Here is a 23,419-nt window from a genome sequence, read left to right as displayed (position 1 = left end):
ACTTAAGGAAGATTATCCTGCCATGTAGACAACTTGGAACATAAAACCAGATACACCATAAAGTGTGTGATCCACTATTCCACTGCCATTCAGTTGGGGCTTTCTACCACTGATCTCAACTTCCAGGCAAACTGCAAATCTATTTACCATGGAATCACACAGTGTGCACAAAGTTTACATTAATTTTGAGCATCTTAAAAATTATTTAAGGCCCATTAATTGAAATTTATAGAATCAAGGCCTAGGAATTAAAAATCTCTGGTCAATGCAGAATATTTCTCATTAAAGATATTAAGAAGATAATTGACACATAGGAAAGATTGTAAGAGTCATCTACATATGTCTTATGTGTATAGAAATAGATGATTAGATGAAATATTATAAAAACAGATGCATATATCTTGTATTTTCATGACCTTAAAAATAAAAGGACATGTACATAACATTATCCATGAATTCCTAATAATTTAGAGTTCAAGAGAATACAATTGTGATATAACAATCAGATATTTTGTAAGGATGGAAAACATTTATTTATGAAATGCGTTCAAAAAAATTTTCCTAAACACTTTACTAAAACATTGTCCTCTAAGATACCAATGTCATATGATGGCAATGCAAATTTATTTCTTCTTTTTACTAGAAAGTTTATTAACAATGTACACAGTTCTGAATATAGTATCACAGTTTGGCAGCATTTAAATTTTAAACAGATTTATTTTTATTTTATGTGTATGAGATTTTTGCCTCCATGCATGAATGTGCACTAGTGTGAGCTTGGTGCTTGTGGAGCTCAGAAGAAGGCACTGGATTCCCTGGAACTGCAGTTACATACAGATGGTTGTGAGCCACATGTGGATACTGGGAACCAAGACTGTGTCCCCTGCAAGAGGAGTAAGAGTTTCTTTTTTTAACAACTGAGCTATTTTTCCAACCGCTCAAAAATTCTCTTTTTTGGCTTAGACATGGAGAGTTACTACATTAGTATATATTTTATAATGATGAAAATGATAATAGATGTTATATTTATCAAATGGCTGACAAAACAATACTTTTTCCATTGCATACATATAGCTACACTTGAACAAGTGAGATTATATTCATATCAAAGTTAGAGTTGGAATTCTTTTCACTTGTTGGATTTTGTGTGTTTAGTGTATAGGTACTTGTTGATGGTCTGATTTGTGATAGTGAGACATATTATTTTTCTACTCTACAATTGCGTAAACTTTATATGCATTATGTAGAAAATATTTCTTAAAATTTGAGCTTTTAGTGAATTGGTGGTATCACCCTATGTCTTGATGCTAGACAAGAGCAGAAAACTAGAGGTCTGTATCTACCATTTGATCACAGGGGTAAAAGACAATAATCTATAGTATATTGTACTGAATAAGTCATATGTGATTAAAAAACTTTTTATTAGGCCTATATTAAATGTTTATTTCCTAATTCTAGGCCAATGTAAGTATTCTAAACATGTTTAATGTAGCCTAGGATGTTTTTGATGGTAGGTGTACTTTTGTGGGGACAGAGTCTGGCTGCGTAGTGTTGGTTAGCCTAGATACTCTATTTAATCAAGTTTGTCCTTGAACTCACAGAGATTTGCTTGGCTCTGCTTCTTGAGAATTGGTGTTAAATACATAAGCAACCATGCCTGGCCTTAAATACATTGTTGATTTGATATTTTCAATATACAATGGATTTGTCACACAGAGTTATTTGATTACTGCTTTGTGGTTAAGGAGCATCTGTGCTTGTTCCTGGGTGTTTGACTATTTCATAGGCCTTTCTATTGTTGAATGTGCTTCCAAAGTTCCTGGTTGGAAACTTAATCTCAGTTCAATAGTTTTAAGAGGCATAATCTTTTAAGACCTGAGTAGAGAATGAGGGTTCTGTCTTAAAGAATACATTAATGTCTTAATCATGAGAATGAGTTCATTCACACAGGAGTGGCATCTTTATAAAGGATGTCCACTTCCTTCCCTCTCCATTACTCACATGCTCTGATTTGTGACACTTTCTGCTGTCATGATGTGGCAAGAAAAGTCTCTAGATGTTCCCATGGGTCTGAAACTTGTCTGTTCTGCAACTGTGAGCCGGTTAACCCTCTATTATTTACAGGTTAAAAATAAACAAAGACAGTTCTTATTACCAAGCAAAGATAATGAAGTAAATTAGCCCCAAGTTTGCCTATTAAGTGCACAGACCAATAGCAAACCAAGTGAAGGGTGCAAAGCAGGCAGAAGGAAAGTGAATATTCTCACTTTGAATGAACTAATGGGATATGTCTTATTATTAAAGTATCCTCCTTAAAACAGGAGATGTGAAGGAAATAAAAGCATTACCCTTTCATATGCTTGAGACTAGGTCCTAACTTCACAAGTATCTCGTGCACATAAGATGGATTAGTGACATCACAAAGATTAAATATGTGATGTAGGGTTGTCAGGCAATGCCTGGCATAACAGTAAATATTCACTGAAGGTACCGTTTAGCATACTTTAAAATTGACTCCTATCATCCAGTGGAATGATAATAAAATTTATTGCACATTTACTATGACAGCTAGTACTGTGTTCTTTATAAGGTTCATTATGTCAGCTCTTGAAAGGAAGCATCATTCTGATTTCCATCCAATGCATAAGGGATTTGAATGTTAATAGAAGGGAAAACACATGAGGAAGCACTTATCATTAAGCTCTTACTGGTTCTAAATTCTTATAGAATCATCCACTATTTAAGGATATTTTAGTCAATGTGGAGCTGAACATACTATGATGAACCCATTAGATGAAGTCATCTAATAACATCATAGCTGTCATTGTTAGTGTAACTACATAATATGATATTCCACAATGATGACATCACCAGATGATATATTTCTAGGAATGTATTGTTGTTTCTAAGTAATGTATGAATGTAAGCTCTCTATAGTTAAGAGTCCCTGGGATTTCAGATTCAGTTAAATCTTTGAAAGAAAGGATTAAGTGTGTTAGTTTCTTCCCTGAAATGTAGGGGTTAATTTATAAGGACAAAGAGAATGGCACTTTGAGTTTAGCTTGATCATTCTCTGAAAAAACAGCTTAAATGTTATGTCACCTTCCTGAGTACATCTACAAAATGACATCTTGTATATTAAAATGTGGAAATGTAATTTTCCCCGCAAATTCTTTTATCAATTTTGTGTGTGCTACATAAAAAATGTGGGAAAGGAATAAAACTTGGTGAATTTTAAAAAAAATATAGTACATATTTCATTTGTCTATTTTCTTATTAGAGCATATGCTAAATATTGATTAAATCCCATGGAGTTCCAGAATAATTAATAGAGTTTGAACAAGTGTAATCCCCATGTACTCATATTTTATTTTTAGCTTCATTGCTCAGTCAGAAAATAGTTCTATGTTTCTAAGAAAGAAGCTACTTCAATCACTAGACAGCTAATAAAATAGAATATGCATAAGGATTTCAACTTCAAATAATTTAACATTGCAGTATGTTTTCCTTAGCCTTGCTCAAAACAGTAGAGATAGATGCCATAAAATATGGTCCAGCTATGGGATTGAAAATTTTTGTGTAAAGTTAGAAAAGGAACAAAAAAAAAACATAAGCAAGAGAAGTGTGTTTGTGACTGTGGCACTAGAGATCATTATAGAAAGCCTTGCTTATTAGCATAAGCCATGGTTACAGCATTTCACAACATTTTAGTCTCTAAATTATTTTGCCAAGTCATTTTATTGTCCATATGTTGCATCTTAGCAGGCTGTTGGACAGGAAATTTTCCTGTATCCCTAACTCAGTGTTAATCTGTAATGGACAATTTGAAATCAGATACAGCAAACCTTGGTGAATATTTTATTTCTAAGAACTGACTCTCCTCTTGGGTAATAAATTGGTAATAATTATCCCTTCTGCCTCACAGTGGAAGAAGTATATAAATTAAAGCCATTTGGGAATTGTATAATTTATTTACTGATACTCAACAAAACTATTTGAAATGAGAAACCTATAGTCATTTGAATTATCTCAAGTCAGAAAAACAAATAATCAAGATTATCCAATCTAAAATTCAAGTTATAGAATGCTTCAATGGTTGGTTTTTTATACTATACCAAGAAAATCACCTGGAAACTTGAATCTATACTTAAAATTGTAGTTGTCTGCTTGGTGTCAAGAATCTGCTATGTATGGAACATTCTGTTGCTTCCTTCTAGGTACAACATACAAGCAAACTCTCACCAGCTTGACCCATCATTCTCCTTGTTCTTGTCTTGGAGATAGGTTTTCTTTTCTGTGTATCTCAGGTTAGCCTCTAACTCTCAGTTGTACAGTACCTGTTTCCTGTGATAGGGTTGCAGTCATCCTCAACCACATCAGACCTAGAATACCACAACCTTTACTATTTTCTGGTGTTGACTTATGTGCATATGGAAAAGGGAGTCCTTTCTTTTCTTTCTCAGAACTGTCTCTTGAGTGAGTGAAGAAATAAAGAAAAAAATCCCACAGATCATTTTTAATCCACCCTTCTATCTTCACTAGACTTATTAATCATATTAAATTTGTGGTTTTATTGCATGAAGTTTCTTCATGGCAAAGCATGCCAATATTGGCCAAACAATGGTGATTTCTTACACTTAATAAAATTCAATGTCAGACTGAATTTAGTACACTGTTATCACTCAGTTTGAAGCATAGATTTATCCTAGAAACAAATTACCAGCAATACAGTTTCTGCTTATCTGTTTAATCAAATTCATCTCTGGGGATCAGTGAGGACCATATAAAAGTAGATGCTAGAATTCAGGTGTGTTTGATCTGTCTGTTTTACTTTTGTATTTCAGCCTAGGCTATAATAAGCTTTCAAGAGTGTTTCAAAATTAGAGCCTTGTTCTCCTGTCTGGCATCTTGCCAAAACCAGCACTAATGAATGCAATGTGTTGAATTCAATGGCTCTGAATATTTCTTCAAACAGGACAAGAGATTACATTTTACTTCAGGAGAATTTATGATTAGAGAAATGAAGATAAATGTTTATGCCTTTATAGTGCTTACAATAGCTTAATTCTTTATTTGATTTTTATCTTCAACTTTAAAACACCATGGTGATTTATTTTTAACTAATATGATTACTTAATAAGATCAGTGTGGAAAATTCACACATGTGAAATCAAAAGTCATAGTTCTACAATCTTCTTAGAACATTTTGTGGTGTCAAGTGGAGGAAATTTCTGCTTAAATTAGTTCATAATTATATCCTATCTAGAGTGTTTATTGCTGTGAAGAGACACCATGACCACAGAAACTCTTATAAAGAAAACATTTCACTGGAATGGCTTGCTTACAGTTTCAGAGGTTCAGTGCATTATTGTCATGATGGGGAGCATGGTGGTGTACAGGCAGATATGGTGCTGGCTGCATCTTGGCCAGAATGCAGCAGGAAATCTACTGAAAGTCACACTGAGGGAATCTTGAGCAAAAGAGACCTCATCACTTGCCTCCACAGGGACACACTTTTTCCAACAAGGCTATACTTCCTAATAGTGTCATTCCCTTCAGGGGCCATTTTCTTTCAAACCACCACATATTCCTTACTAATACATCCTTAGGTTATTAAAATCTAAATATAACTATCGATGTAATTTCCTGTTAAGGGAATTATATAATTGTTTGGTTAAAACTGAAATTCTGCTAAATACTCATAAAATATTTTCTTTTTCTTCATGCAGTCATTGAACAAAAGTAGTATTGTAGTTACAGTGGACATGATTTCACTACCCTTACGTTCTGTCCTTTATTTTTAAATTTCACAACATATTGAATGTTTCTCATTTATTAGAAAATGGTGAGGCTTTTGAGCAAACACCTACGTATTTGTCCTAATTCAGTAAAATTAGTAGAATACTAGAATTCTATCATAAGATTGTTTTATGCAGATTCTACCAATTGGGTCTTTGGGATGTGCATTAGAAAGTCTTGGCTTAAAGATAGTAGTTCTTAAGTTGTTCATGGTGAGGGTCATAGATTTATAATAGCTTTAAGTATTTATCCACAAAAATTGTTCTGTACACAACAATCACATTTGTAGCTGCCATTGATATAATTTATAAAGCTAATATGACTACATATAATTTAAAAATTAAAGCTAACATTTATTCTATTTATGGTTTTAAAAAGTAGAGATTTGATGATAAATTTTTTAAACCACTACATGAAAATTTGGCAACACAGAAATTATGGGATTTTGCAGAATAGTGAAATTAATTCTATTTGTTATATTAATTTAGTTTCTCATATTTTATTTTATTTTTTGTGGAGCTGAGGATCGAACCCAGGGCCTTACGCTTGCTAGGCAAGCACTCTACCACTGAGCTAAATCCCCAACCCCTTAGTTACTCATATTTTAAAGGGTACTCAATTTTATTCAAATAAAATTAGAATCAGGAAGAAGTTTTTCCTCTTTGTTTTAGTTAGAGTTTCTGTAATACCACACCATGACCAAAAGCAACATGGGGAAGAAAGAGTTTAATTTCCATCTTATGTTTCTCTATCAGTGAGGGAAGCTGGGGCTGGAACTCAGGTTAGGAATCTGGTAGCAGAAACTGAAGCGGGAAATATGGAGGAATGCTGAGTACTGGGTTGATCATTTTGATTTCTTTTATAACACTGGACCACTTGCCTAGGGATGGGTCTGCCCATAGTGAGCTGGGTCCTCCCACATTAATTGTTAATCAAGACAACACCACATAGACTTGCCTCCAGGCTAATCTTATATGGGAGCATTTTCTAGATTGAGACTGCCTTTCCCCAGACATGCCTAGGATTGTGTCAAGGTGACAGAAAGCCAACAGTACACATTTCCATCAATTTAATTCCATAAATATTTGTAGACGTACTTATTCACATTTGTGTTTTTCAGACAGACTCCAACTATGCTGGATAAGGTGGTTTTGAAGTCATTATACATTAACAGCCTCATGAGTGCTGTGGTTATAGGAATGCAAACAACAACTGGCTAGACTATACTTTGATTGCTGTGTCTTTTAATGAATGAATGCTCCCTGACAGAATACTCGGAAATCATTGATTGCCATTGTTCTCTTGTTTGATGGAAGAACTATCTGTCAAAATTTGTGTCTTATTCTTGTGATGACAAAACACATACAGATGAAATTATGAGATTTGTAGCTGCTTGCCAACTCAAATTCAGAACCTGCAGTGTAAAAGGGTTAGAGAGAAATTCAAGTCGTCTCTGCTTACACCATTTAAGTGGCTGTTGCATTGTTCGGTCTGTGGGTTACATGAATCATATCCACAGTTTTATGCTGATATACCTGCCATTTATAACAATTGATCTGTCATTAGAGAAGGCATTCCTCCCCCCATATATTTTCCAGAGCTGTATTGTATTATTTAATATACATTAGTTTCAGTCAGTTTCTTCTAATGAAGGAGCTGCCACAAAACGGTGAGAAGTGGGAGCGTTGTAATGAACTTTCTTGAGATCCCTAGACACAGTGAGAAAGGGAACTAGAAACCAGAAGCAAAACTTACAGATCCTGTCTGTCTGTCTATCTGTCTATATATCTATGTATCTGTGTATCTACTATGTATCTATCTGTGTATACATCTATGTATCTAGCTATGTATCTGTGAATCTATGTATCAATCTATGTATGTATGTATGTATGTATGTATCTCATCTATCTATCTATCTATCTATCTATCTATCTATCTATCTATCTATCTATCATCTATATATTGTTTTCAATACATCCCAACAACAGCTTCCCTTCCCCCTCTCCTCCCAGTCCCTATCCCCATGTCCACTCTCTCTCAGACACACTTCCCTTCTGTTATCTCTCAGAAAAGAGCAGACTTCCCGGTGATATCCACCAAACATGGCATAACAAGATACAATAATACTGGGCCATAAACCCTCACATCAAGGCTCAGCGAAGCAACCCAGTAGGAGGAAAAAGATTTGAAAAGCAGACTAAAGAGTCAGAGATAGCTCCCACTCCCACTGTTGGGATTCCTACAAAAATACCAAGTTAACAACCATAACATATATGCAGAGGACTTACCCCAGACCCATACAAGCTAGTGATTGCTGCTTCAGTCTCTGTGAGCCCCTGCGAGCCTTACTAACTTGACATCTGTGGGCCATCATTTTCTCCTCATGTCCTCAACCCCCTCTGGCTCCTACAATTCATCCTTTACCTTTTCTACAAGGTTCCTGGAGCTTCAAGGGGAGGGAACTGATGGAGATCTCCAATTTGGGATCTCTCTCCACCTAATGTTTGTCTGGTTGTGGATTTTGGCATCTGCTCTAATCAAAAGTCTCTCTGATTACAATTAGGCTAGGTACCAATCTATGAATACATAAGAATATTATTAGGAATCATTTTATTGATGTTTTTCTGTCATAGGTCTCTGGTTTATCCAGCTTCCAGTTTCTGGTCATTCGGGCTGTGTCAGGCATAGGCTCCCTTTCCTGGTGTGGGCCTCAAATTAGAACAGTCATTGGTTGGCCACGTTCTGCACCACCTCAGCACATCTTGAAAGCTGGATACATTGTAGGTCAAGGGTTTTGTGGCTGGGTTGGTGTCCCAGTCCCTCTACTTGAGGCCTTTCCTGGTTATAGAAGATGGCTGGTTCAGGCTCCATATCCACCATTACTAGGAGTCTTCGCTAGGGTCACCCTCGTAGATTCCAGGGAATTTCCATTACACTAGGTTTCCACCTTGCTCCCCCAAATGCCCTCCAATTCCAGTCCTTTCTCCCAGCACGCTCTCCATTCCCTCTCCCCCCGAACATGATCCTTCCTGCTCTCCTACCTACCTGTCCTCAGTCCTCCTTCTAATCTGTTCTATTTCCCCTTCCCAGGGAGATTAGTATGTCCTTAGAGCCCTCATTGTTAGCCTTTCTAAGTCTGTGATGTGTACCATGGTTATCCTTTACCTTACAGATAATATCCACTTATAAGTGACTATCTACCATGTGTGACCTTCGGGGTTTGGACCTGTTCTTAAAGAATACATTTCCCTTCCTAAATATTCTTCAGAGCTATATTTTACTATTTAATGTATGTTAGTTTCAATCAATCTCTTCTAATGCAAAGACTGCCAAAAACTGGGACAAGCAGAAGTGTTGTAACACAGACTTTCATGAGGTCCTAAGATAGTGGGAAATGGAACTGGAATCTGGAAGCAAAAAGATCCTGTTTTGATTATTCTTTAAGAGATACTTTACATTCATTTTTATCACACAGGTCTTATGGTAGGATTCTTGTCTTCTAGCAATTTGAAAGTCACAATATAAACTAAACTAATATTTTTTGGTGTTTAGATAAATATGTATAGATAATGAGAGTTAACCTAATACCTTATTTTGATATTTTAATATTAATGCATATTCAACTTTATTAATAAGTAATATCAGCTATAATAATTATATAAATAGGTTTTATGCCTATATTAAGTTGAAGCAGTTATTTCAAAATGTATAAGGTTTATTTTTAGAATATATTCCCAGCTTGTTTGTTATTATATTGCTTGGAATGCCTTTTCTTTCTTTTACCTTTAAGGTTGAGTCTATAGTAAGTTGTGAGGGGTGTTTCTTGTAAGTAGCAAAAAGATGGGTCCTGTTTTCTAATCCAATCTCTTAGTAAGTGTCCTTTTACTAGGAAATTTGAACCATTAATATTTAGAGTTATTATTGAAAGATGTGAGTTAATTCCTGTCCTTTTGTTTATTTTATGGTGTTTTCTCAGATTTCATTTGATTATCTGTTTATTTGTACTTGTGACTTCTTGGTTGTGTTTATTCTTGTCCTCTGAGGAATTGTCCTCTATAAAGATTGCCTAGTTATCATAAATTCTTTCAATCTATTTATATATATTTTTAATGCTTTATCTTACTTTACTAATGATGATTAAAATAATCATGAATTCATGTCTTAATTAAATAAAGGATAATTCTGTATTTAGCAATCACATTGACCACTGGAAATAATGATCATTGAAAACTTTTGTGACTTTTTAAATTAGATAATGAAAATGCCAGATAAACAAAAGCAACTGTAGAAAAGGAATATTTTTATTATTTTTATAATAAATAATAATAATAATAATAATAATAATAATAATTCATTTAAACCTGATGGATTCAGCACAGGCAGATCCTGTCCCCTACTTCCAGGCTGAGCATGTGTCCTTCTGTAAGCCCAAGGTTCCAAACAGCTAGCTCATGCACTAAGGACAGGTCCTGGTTCCACAGCCTGGATGCCTCCCAAACAGTTCAAGCTATTCAATTGTCTGACTTATCCAGAGGGCCTGAACCAGCTGGGGGCTCCACAGCCTTTGGTTCACAATTCGTGTGCTTCCATTCGTTTGGCTATTTGTCCCTATGCTTTTTGCAATCTTGGATTCAACAATTCACGCTCTTACAGTGCCTACTCTATCTTGACAGTTGGACACCTGGAACTCCACCTGGGGCCTGGCTGAGGATCTCTGCATCCACTTCCATCAGTTATTGGATAAGAGTACCAAGATGACTGTTAGGGTGTTTAGTCATTTGATCACCAGACTGGGTCAGATCAGGCTTTCTCTCAACCATTGCCAGCAGTCTACAGAGGATGTATCATTGTGGATTTCTGGGGACTTCTGGAGCACTCTGCCTATTCCTGTTCTCATGTGGTCTTCATTTATCATGGTCTGTTATTCCTCATTCTCCCTTTCTGTTCTTGATCCACCTGGGGTGCCTTGATCCTGGAGTACATGGGAATGGAGGGGAGGGGAAAGGTGGTGGGGGACAGGGGACCCCATGGCTGATGTATAAAATTTAAAACACATAATAATAAAGGGAAAAAAATAAGCCCTCATCAATTACTGTTGTGCCCTTCATTACTCTCATGGTCATCTAGGTTGTTCATGTAGATCTCATCCAATAACTGATACATTTCTGATTTTTATCATATTTGTGAGACTTGATCACTTATTATAACAAGCCAGATACTGCCTTTTGCAAAAAGTGGCATATAAGAAAATATTCCCAGTGCATGGGAATAGAGCCAGACAGGCAACTGCTCCTGGGTCCCATGGCTGGACACAGGCCATCCCGAGAGGACCTGCCCAACTTGGCCCCAGTATCCTCCTATGAGTGAGTACATACCGTGTTTGTCCTTCTGAGTCTGGGTTACCTCACTCAGGATGATTTTTTTCTAGATCCATCCATTTGCCTGCAAACCTCATGATATTATTGTTTTTCTCTGCTGAGTAGTACTCCATTGAGTATATGTACCATATTTTCTTTATCTATTCTTCAGTTGAAGGGCATCTAGGTTGTTTCCAGGTTCTGGCTATTACAAACAATGCTGATACGAACATAGTTGAGCAAATGCCCTTGTGGTATGATTGAGCATTCCTTGGGTATATGCCCAAGAGTGCTATAGCTGGGTCTTGGGAGAGATGGATTCCCAATTTTCTAAGGAAGCGCCATTTTACTGGGTGTTTTTCTTTTTAAATGGGAATAACTATCAAAAATATTACATATCTGTTTTGTTTCATGTGTTTGAAAAGCATCATCTTTAATATAGCCTGCTCATAGTTTTTAAGGCATTCTCTTATGGATGTTCTAGAGCATCTGACCTTCATGGCAGCTCTATTGGTACAAACCTGTAATCCCAGTACTGCGGAGGCTGAGGCAGCAAGATCACAACACTCCTAGAAATAAACTTATATCCTTCCACTCCAGGTACCTGTGGAATTTGATAGAGTTGTATTTTGAGCCACCTCAAATATGGGCATGCTTATAAAATGTCATTTGAGTGCTTGTCCTTTGACGAAATGATAAGAGAACATAACAAATCTGGAAATTTTGTCCTAAAATTCACAACAAAAATGTACACTGTAGTTACAGTTTTCCTTGCTGGCCCAGTCAGGACAAATCTCTCTTACCCACCAGTCCCACAGTCACTCAGACCCAACCAAGAAAGCACACAGAAACTTACATTGTTTAGAAACTGTATGGCTGTGGCAGGCTTCTTGTTATCTACTTCTTCTATCTTAAATTAACCCATTTCTGTTAGTCTATACTTTGCCACATGGCTTGTGGCTTACCAGTGTATTTACATGTTGCTTTTCATGGCGGCAGCTGGCGGTGTCTCTCTCCAACCTTCTACTTCCCAGAATTCTCTTCTCTCTTGTCCCGCCTATACTTCCTGCCTGGCCACTGGCCAATCAGAACTTTATTTACACAAAGCGATATCCACAGCAGTACATACTGAGATTTGTCTCCTCCTCCTCCTCCTCCTCCTCCTCCTCCTTCTCCTCCTCCTCCTCCTTCTTCTTCTTCTTTTAAATAATTTTGCTCTCTTTTATTTGTGTATGTACCCATTCATCCATGGTGCATATATGGCGGGCACTGTGCTTACTCTCTGGCATGGGGACATGAATAGCAGAGGAGTTTTCACTTCAGGAAAGATGTGTGTAAGAAGTATGTGCACCTGCAAGTAGGATGGACTGTGTGCTGCTGGGAAAATGATTTGAAGGTGTACCTCTCCTTTCTAGGAGCCCTTTGAGAGAAGATTCACTGTTGTGCTGAATTCTAAGATGACTTTTGAAAAATTTAGATTTATTTTATTCATAGGAGTGTTTTGCCTACATGTATATAGGTACACCATGTACAAGCCTGGTGCCTACAGAAGTCAAAAGAGAGCACTGAATCTCCTGGAAACTGGAGTTTCGAGGACTTCGGAACCAAACTTAGGTCCTCTGCAAGAGCAAATGCTCTTACCCACTGAGTCTAACTGCACCTCCATCCTCTGTACATAGCTATGGTTTGAAATGAAAAGAAAGATCAGTTACCGATTAGGAATCAACTTTTCCAGAGACTTCCTATTAGCTACAGTATTTGATTTTGAGAAATCTTTTTTTGAGGCTAAAACAAGACACCTTGTGATGTGGGATTGTGGCTCACTGTAGCTGGGAAGTAATTCACTGGCTTCTGTGTTATTTTCACAAAGCCTCCTGTATTATTCAGTTTGGTGTTACTGTAATAGAATACCAAGGCGGGCAAGTTCTAAAGAAATAAAGTTTATCTTGGCTTATATTTCTAGAAGCTCAAGTAGAGACTGTATCTACTTACCATCTTGATAGAGGAGTTCTGATTTAGGGAAGTACATTACATAGCTGTTGATAAGAAGTGAGTCTGTCCGATGTCTTATTCTTGGTATGAAGTTAGAGGGACTAAATCATTGGATACAAAGTGATACTAATCATACTTTTATCAAATACTAAACACATCATGTTAGAGTTTGAGTATATTTACATCATCTACTAATACTACTACTATGTGCCTTTGGAGTTAAACTGTGGCTTGACTTTGGAGAAAGCAGTGGGTTGGTGGGTAGGAAGGTATATGAAAATCATAGAAACTTCCTTCCCTTTTGTGTCCTTATGACTAAAAACTATCCCATGATACAGTACTGTAAAGTGAAAAAAGGGGAAGGGAGGCACTGTGTAAACTTAGATTGTGTTAGGGTATTGATAAAATGATTAATTCATCTTCTAAGGCAATAAGTAGAACCTAGGGAAGAGATTTGTCAAATATGTACCAATTAAATTGATTTAATGGATAGCCACAGTAGAGTAATCAAATCTATAAGCAGTCATGACACTTGGTATCATGACTGTTTGGCTCTCTGACCCACTTCTAGTTTTGAACATTCTGATATTCCGAGTGTTACATATTTCTAATGTAGTGTAATTTACTACTCTTTTGGTGATGAAATTTGAGTTGATTTAACCTCTGTGATGTAATGGTGCTCAAAAGATCTGGTCCACTAAAACAGTGTAATTTGATAGAGCAGTAATGTTCTAAGTACAAACAATTCTTTATAATAGATTTTTTTAATTGTTAAATTTGGGGTTTTGTGACAAATGAGAACTTCAATCCAATGGCGGGGGGGAAGCACTGCTAAGACATACTTACTTTCTTGTGTTGGAGACATCTGGTTAGAATCTAATACATTTTAGTAAAGAGTAAAATAAAATTATTGTTCTATAAGTTAGTTTTCTGGGGAAATTCCTCAGAAAATGGTTATTACTAAAGGCAGAATAAAAATTTTAAGAAAATCATATTTTGGTATACAGACTCAGGATCCAGTTATGCATCAGGTTTTAAATTTTGGCCTTAGGTATTTTTTAAACCTTTAATTATAGACAACTTAGTCATACGTATACCATTTTTTAGCAGTTTTGACTTTGACAAATCTCTGTATGACATACCTTAGCTTTATGTTCACCTGTTCTCTTCCATTTTTGAAAAATCTTTTATGTTAGAACTCAATATTATTTTATCATACAAAGTCATTTCTTATCCAAAAGTATTTTTTCTTTATTATTATGTGTTTTAAATTTTATACATCAGCCATGGGTTCCCCTGTCCTCCTCCCTCCCGACCCCACCCCCATCTTCCCCTCAGCCCCTCTGCTCATTCCCATGCCCTCCAGGATCAAGGCACCCCTGGGGATTCATTTAAATCTGGTGGATTCAGTACAGGCAGGTCCTGTCACCTCCTTCTATACTGAGCAAAGTGTCCCTGTGTAAGGCCAAGGTTTCAAACAGCCAGCTCATGCACTAAGGACAGATCATGGTCCCACTGCCTGGGTGCCTCCCAAACAGATCAAGCTATTCAATTGTCTCATTTATCCAGAGGGCCTGATCCAGCTGGGGGCTCCACAGCCTTTGGTTCATAATTCATGTGCTTCCATTCCTTTGGCTATTTGTCCCTGTGCTTTTTCCAATCTTGGAATCAACAATTCACGCTCTTGCAGACCCTCCTCTTTCTGGACAGTTGGACACCTGGAGCTCCACCTGGGGCCTGGCTGAGGATCTCTGCATCCACTTCCATCAGTTATTGGATGAGAGTTCCAAGATGACTGTTAGGGTGTTTAGCCATCTGATCACCAGACTAGGTCAGATCAGGCTTTCTCTCCACCATTGCCAGCAGACTACAGAGGATATATCATTGTGGATTTCTGGGGACCTCTCGAGCACTATGCCTATTCCTGTTCTCATGTGGTCTTCATTTATCATGGTCTGTTATTCCTCATTCTTGATCCACCTGGGATCTCCTGCTCCCCTAAGCTTTTTTTCCCTCAAATCTTGCCCTTCATTACTCCCACTGTCGTCCAGGTTGTTCATGTAGATCTCATCCATTTCTCTGTCATTGGGTGATCCCTGGGTCTTTCCTAGGGTCCTGTTTTCTAGGTAGCCTCCCTGGAGTTGTGTAGCAGTCTAGTCATCTTTGTTTTACATCTAGTATCCTCCTATGAGTGAGTACATACTGTGTTTGTCCTTCTGAGTCTGGGTTACCTCACTCAGGATGATTTTTTCTAGATCTATCCATTTGCCTGCAAACCTCATGATATTATTGTTTTTCTCTGCTGAGTAGTACTCCATTGTGTATATGTACCATATTTTCTTTATCCATTCTTCAGTTGAAGGACATCTAGGTTGTTTCTAGGTTCTGGCTATTACAAACAATGCTGATACGAACATAGTTGAGCAAATGCCCTTGTGGTATGATTGAGCATTCCTTGGGTATATGCCCAAGAGTGCTATAGCTGTGTCTTGGGGGAGATGGATTCCCAATTTTCTAAGGAAGTGCCATATTGATTTCCAAAGTGGCTGTACAAGCTTGCATTTCCACCAGCAGTGGAGGAGAGATCCCCTTGCTCCACATCCTCTCCAGCATAAGCTGTCTTCTGTGTTTTTGATCTTAACCATTCTGACAGGTGTAAGGTGGTATCTCAGAGTCATTTTGATTTGCATTTCCTGGATAATTAGGGAAGTTCAGCATTTCCTTAAATGTCTTTCAGCCATTTGAGCTTCCTCTGTTGAGAATTCTCTGTTTAGTTCTATAGCCCATTTCTTAATTGGACTGTTGGGCATTTTGATGTCTAATTTCTTGAGTTCTTTATCTATTCTGGATATCAGCCCTCTGTCAGATGTGAGGTTGGTGAAGACCTTTTTCCATTCTGTAGGCTGTCGCTTTGTCTTGTTGACCATGTCCTTGGCTCTACAAAAGCTTCTCAGTTTCAACAGGTCCCATTGATTGATTGTTTCTCTCAGTGTCTGTGCTACTGGTGTTATATTTAGAAAGTGATCTCCAGTGCCAATGCATTCAAGAGTACTTCCTACTTTCTCTACTGTCAGTTTCAGTGTAGCTGGATTTATGTTGAGGTCTTTGATCCACTTGGATTTAAGTTTTGTGCATGGTGACAGATATGGATCTATTTGCAGCCTTCTACATATTGACATCCAGTTATGCCAGCACCATTTGTTGAAGATGCTTTCTTTTTCCATTGTACATTTTTGGCTTCTTTGTCAAAAATTATATGTTCATAGGTGTGCGGGTTAATGTCAGGGTCTTCAATTCGATTCCATTGGTCCACATGTAGGTTTTTATGCCAGTACCAAGCTGTTTTTATTACAGTAGCTCTATAGTAGAGCTTGAGGTCGGGGATCTTGATGCCTCCAGAAGTTGTTTTATTGTACAGGATTCTTTTGGCTATCCTGGGTTTTTTGTCTTTCCATATGAAGTTGAGTATTATTCTTTCCAGATTTGTGAAGAATTGTGTTGGTAATTTGATGGGCATTGTGTTGAATCTATAGATTGCTTTTGGTAAGATCGACATTTTTACTATGTTAATCCTGCCTATCCATGAGCATGGGAGGTCTTTCCATTTTCTGACATCTTCTTCAATTTCTTTTTTCAGGGACTTAAAGTTCTTGTCATATAGGTCCTTCACATGCTTAGTTAGAGTAACCCCAAGGTATTTTATATCAGTTGTGGCTATTGTAAAGGGAAAATTCCATCCAAAATTATTTAATTTCTTCTTTGAAAACATACTTTATGAGTCTAACTTTTCACATTTTTTTCCTTTTTATTTGTGGAGCTGAGGATCGAACCTAGGGCCTTGTGCTTGCTATCCAACCTGACTTTTCCCATATTTTTAGAATTTTTTCTTGACAATTCCTCTCAATGTTACTTGCAAAATTTTTGAGATGAGAAAAATAATTTTTAACTCAATAATCTTGTGTTTTAGTGACAACCAAGAAAGCCATGTTGGAAACATGGGCAACACAAACATGGGCAACACAGCCTACAGAATGGGAAAAGGTCTATGCTATCTCTGGTTCCTTTATCAGAATGTTGAAACAAATTAATTTATTGAATACTTGAATTTTACTGTAATGGGCACTAAGGGATTGTTGTCAAAAAGGTGCAAGGCAGGATAAAGGTCTGTCCTCTCTGTTTTCAGTCTCTGTCTAGCTCCTTTACTCTGAGTCAGATTGACTCAGCATACTAATCACTCCATGCTAATCACTTATTTAATCATCATTTTAATGCTTAAAGCATAAAGATAAGTCATGACCTTACATTTGTAGTCATTTATTACTGCAGGAACAGCAAAGGCCCCCACCACTAATCATACCCTTTGAATGAAATTAACAATAAGGACAAGAGAGAACTTTCCTGGGAAAAAAGAACCTATCCTGAAAACCAGCTTGTGTCTGCATTCAACATGAGCTTTTCAGACTACCTTGTATGTACAGGGCTGAACTAATAAAGAAGATATCTCATTAGCTTTGCTTAATCATGAATAACTTGTATCCTTTCTGTCAGTTTTTACATTCAATGCCATTGTCAGTACTCTGACGATGGATTTTGGTTACTGGGCTCTTTAATTTCTTCCTTTCAAACTGGCTACATTGACAAAATTTCTTCTTTTTGCTCCTCATCATTACTCTTCTCTTTAATTGGAATATTGGGACAAGTAACCAAGCTTAGTCTGTTGGGGCAGTTGGATCTGGAGATTCTGCCCTAAACATTTTGTTACATTATTTATTTATTTAAAGGAATTTAGGCTAAGCTTACATGGAGGCTATTTACTTTTATAATAATTTCATTTGTTAATTGAAAATTCATAAGAGATCTGATAACTGTTGTCCTGCATCACTTTTAAGTCAATTTGAATCAAACTGCTTTAAAAATACTTGCATTATTATGTTTTATTTGCTTGTATGCATGTCTGTGCATATGTGCAAGTGTGTGCTAGTGCCTATAGAAGCCAGAACAGAACATCACTGCTGTGGGATGTTCTGTATGTTAAACATGTTGCTCTGATTGGTTAATAAGTAAAACACTGATTGGCCAGTAGCCAGGCAGGAAGTATAGGCAGGACAAGGAGAGAGGAGAATTCTGGGAAGTGGAAGGCTGAGGCAGAGAGATGCTGCCAGCTGCCGCCATGACAGTACCGGTAAGGTACCAGTAAGCCATGAGCCATGTGGCAACTTATAGACTAATAGAAATGGGTTAATTTAAGATAGAGAAGAACTAGATCGCAAGAAGCCTGCCATGGCCATACAGTTTCTAAGCAATATAAGTCTCTGTGTGTTTACTTGGTTGAGTCTGAGTGGCTGCGGGACTGGTAGGTGAGAGAGATTTGTCCTGACTGTGGGCCAGGCAGGAAAACTCTAGCTACACATCACATCTGGACTTACAGGCAGCTGTGAGAGCTACCTCCTGTGTGTGTGTGCTGAGGACTGAATTCTGGTCCTCTGAGAGAACAGCATGCTCTTTTACCTAATGAGGCATCTTTCCAGCTCCTCAAACTGGTTTGGCGGAATGTTATCACATAAATATACCATACAGCATATGTGTAAAGGAAGCAGATAGAAACATACTGATAAACAAGGTGACTTAACATTTATACTAAAACTAAGACAATGGATCAAATTCAACAATTTGAAGAGTAGAAGTCAAAACTTACATGAAACAAAATGAACCACAGTCACCTGCTTATTAAATACTAAAACCTCTAGTTATTTGTTGGTTTGACTATTATATAAAAGTCTCTAAATTGCAGTCTTGAATATAAGTATGAAACATAGTTATAGGTTAACAGTAGACCAACAGACAAAAAGACATGTAGACAATTACATTAACTTAACAATAATCATAAATAGAATAAAATAATTAGTGAGAGTATGCTATTAGTAGAAACAATGCATAAAATTTGTATCTCTAGTGCAGACATCCCTTAAATGAATACTAAAGGTCAGAAGAGGAAGCTTATTATGTTTAAAAAAATTCTCTTTCTCCATTTTAAAAGCTAAGTAGTCAAAGGGAAATGTTCTTAAAAATAGAAATTTGAATTTATTAGCAAAAGTTAGAAAACTATAGTTTATAAGTTCACGAAAGGTGATCTCAAGTGATTTAACAAAATTCAGAATCTCAGCAAACCTTTTTAGTAGTGTGCGCACTACTATTTAAAAATGTGCCAAATAGTGTTATTTTTGTTCTCCCCCAAAATTTCTTCCCTTAACTATCCAATTTTTGTTACAGTATCTTTTTTTCTTTCCTGAAAATTTCAAGCTTCTGTGCTATCTGGTGTTTTGGAGGTTTAAGTAGGGAAAGGGGTGGAAGGGTTGGGGAAAGGAGAGTGTTGTGGGGAGATAACTAACACTAAGGAAGTTTGTAAAAGCATATGGAATCCTATTATTTTATGAGATTCATATATATATGTATACATGTATAGATCATTTATATTGTATATTTTATACATGAATCTAATGGGACTTACCTTACAAGGGAATTATTCTCATCCCATATTCACAGGTGGTCAAATAAATAGTCCAGTGCCCTGTGTGGTACTAATGAACCCATTCATGGGTGCTATGGCTTCTCTTTGAGTTGTTACTCTGAAGTGTCAAACAATGCAGTCCATTGCCATTGCTCTTGGTTGCCCACCAGAACTCAATGGCAAGGTTCTATTGCTGAAGATGCTATGCATACTTGCCACAAGATTGGGAAAAATAAAGTCAATACTGAACAGGAAGCTTCTTCCCTTTTACATAGTTTTCATAGTACTGTGGAGCTCTGTGTGTGGGTACTGGGCTGGTGAGACTGACCAACAGTCTTATCTAGAGGTGAATCCTGTGACCAGCCGGTCTAGATATACCCATGGATGCAATAATAGCACAAATGTTATGGACACAATCTACTGCTTTCTGATGTGACTTGAGGTATGACTTACGCAGAAAAAACATACCAGATATTAAATATCTGGACAAGAATCGGTGAATGGGAAACCCATAAGCCCCAGGGGTGAAACTAGTATTATTTTCTTAGATGGACATAAATGTAAAACTACCCTTTAAATTCCTATATTTTTACCTATAGTTTCAGTAAGTTCCCAGAACTCATCAGAAAAGTTTCTTTGTGCAGTGGCTCATGGCTCACACAGAAACCCACAGATGGTCAAACTGCAGAGAATAAGTGAATGAGAATTGCTCATCCAGAAATGAGACATCTATATTACACTCCCTCTCCAAAGCTCAGGACCCTTATGGAAAGGGAGACTGAAAGATTGTAAGAGCCATAGGTTGAGGAGGACCAGAGTAAAACATTGTCTTCTGGACTTGATAGGATGGCTGAATTCATGAACTCACATTAAATGTAGTTGATTACATTAGACTAGCACAAAATCAAGCCAGGCAACATTCTAGCATGGAGTGGGAAGGGATTCATGAACCCTCCTCCTTAACTCAGGAGATATGGAGAGTTGATGTCTTCTGACTGAGGATGAGTCAGTTTTCTTTAAGAGCGTGGCTCTTGGTAGGTTGGTCATACCCCAGAGGAGAGCCCCATACCAAGAAGTATCTAGACATGACAAATGAAAATGGATGCATTATTAAGTTAAAAAACAAGAAAGAGTTAGACACTGGAAAGTGGCAGGAGAAGAGACTGAATCCTACCAAATAGATGATTTGACTTCTTTGACCAAACTGTCTATAAATAGATAAGAACAAATCAATCTTTTGAAAAAAAAAAAAAGAAGAAGAAGAAGAAATCTAACAGCAAACTAAGAGTAGGTGCGCAGGCCACCAGCAACACCAAAGAGAGTTCCAGGATCTGGAGAGAAATCACTAATGCCCATGAATAGAGACTACACAGGTAGTCTGGCACAAAGGGCCCCTGCCAGTACTAGGTGTCAGTTCAGTGGCTCCTCAAATGAGAGGGATCATCTTCAGTGCCCAGCATTTAAGTGCCCAAACTGCCAATGCAAAACACAGCTCTCGCCTTAAAAGGAATTAGCATATCATTTATTCTGAGCCAAATATATGTGGCCATGGCACTAGAATATGGGTTCAGATTGCCCTGGATAACATTCTCCAGGATCAAAGAGATTATACAAACTTTTATAGTCACAGAAAAACACAACAAAACAAAGTATTAAATGAAAGCATTTTTGAAAGTATCTCGGTGGGCACATGAACTAGATGTTCCACAGCAAAGCAGGAGGACACTGTATGTTCACATATTATGTGATGACAATCTTAGCTTTAGGGTTGGTGGAAGCTAGTGATCTTTTAAATTAATATACTTAAAAGTTTTCATCTGATAGATGAAAGGATGCCAGGTCAGACTTAGGTGAGCGGTGAGTGGCTAGTAAGATTAAGTATAAATAGTCCAACATCATTTAGTTCCAAATCTCCAACATTCCAACTCAGCACAACCCCAAAGTTATAGCGCACCAGCCTTGTAAGATCAATAACCCAGTTACAAACTTTTGAGGGAAACTGTGATTCAGAGCTCTGACTCATACAACCAGATTTATGAAAATTGGAAAGGTATGCAAAAAGTGAGGAGTGGGGCGTGGAAATTGGAAATTTTAAGAAATTTTAACCAAGGTAGTGTAAGACAAATTGCTAAAGAGTCTTATTAATAAAACCCCGGAGCCAGATATCAGAGTGAAAGCTGAGAGATCAGAGGAACAGAATAAGCCACAGCCACAAGTTCTTTCCCTAGGAAATCCTCAGCCAAGATAGAGCTACTTCCTGTATACTCACACCTATATGCCTTTCTGTCCCTGCCATCTCACTTCTTCTCTCTACCCAGCTATATTACTTTCTACTTGCCACAAAGAATATCATTTCTTGTCTGTCTGTAAAGACCTCCAGATCTCTATGGTTGACTACTGTTGGAATTAAAGGAGTGTGTCACCATACTTGGCTCTGTTCCAAGTGTGGCCTTGAACTTACAGAGATCCAGATGAATCTCTGCCTCTCAAATGCTAAGGGTGTGTGCTACCACTACCTGACCTCTATGTTTACTATAGTGGCTGACTTTTTCCTCTGATCCTCAGATAAACTTCATTGGGGTGCACAAATAAAATACCACCACAAGGTAGTACATATATATTATAAATATTGTATGTGTAGTATTTATTGTCATAAAGTCTGACTTCCTTTTTGTGAGGGTAATTGAAGTATGAGTTGGATGGAATGATTGTTCAATAGGTAAATATCACTTGCTGTTCAAGCATGAAGGCCTGAATTCAAATCCCCAACAAACACCATCAGTGCCTGGGTTTGACGCTGTAACTCCAACACTTTTTAGGAGGAAGGAGCAAGAAGAATTTGTTGGCCTCTAGTCTGGCTGCAGAGTTGGTGACACACACACACACACACACACACACACACACACACACACATGCACACAAAGCATGAGTATAGTATTACTATTGTAGTAATACATATGATGGTAACTCATACCAATATGATGGCAATAAGTAGGGATATGGTTAAAATAAGTTATAAAGATGAATATATGTGGGAGAAATTATTGATGATTGCTCCTAGTTTTAATAGAAGGGCATTTAGTTATATAATGAATATTATTTTCTTATATGTATATATATGAAAAATTTTAGCCTATTTTGACCATAGATGATAGGAATTTAAATAGAATTAGATTAAAATAAAATAATTACTGGTTCATATGTTTTAGAACTGTAAGGATGAATTAGGGAATTCAGGAAAATTGTGTCTAATCCACAAATGGTTTATGATATATATATATATATATATATATATATATATATATATATATAATCAACTCTACCTCTATTTATTTCTGCATTTTAAAAAAGTATACTGTTTTTCATTCCTGAAACATCAGTCATCGTGATCTGGGATGCATCAGATTAGAAATATGAGAGAAAATTTCTCATCTACAAGTGGAATCTGGAACTCTCTTGGGTGTCAATGTGCAGCAGTAATTGAGCGTTTCATCCAAGGCCTGGTACATCTGCCAACCTCTAGGGGGGCAGCAGCTGTTATCTTAACAGAGATGTTGGGGAGTGTTCATCCTGCATACCAAAACAACTAGCAAGCAATCAGGCAAGCAAAGCCATGGTTATACACTGTGTCTGCACAGAATGAGGTGGGAGAAAGGAAGTCTCTGACAGACTGGAAGGGGCTTGGAACTTATTGATCTCCTGTTCATCACTGAGAATTTTGTAGAGCATTAGCATGAGACAAAGCCATGCTGTGAACGTGAAG

Source organism: Onychomys torridus, chromosome 19 (assembly GCF_903995425.1).
Source record: "Onychomys torridus chromosome 19, mOncTor1.1, whole genome shotgun sequence".
In the NCBI taxonomy this organism is placed as follows: domain Eukaryota; kingdom Metazoa; phylum Chordata; class Mammalia; order Rodentia; family Cricetidae; genus Onychomys; species Onychomys torridus.
Note: the sequence above shows the minus strand (reverse complement) of the source record.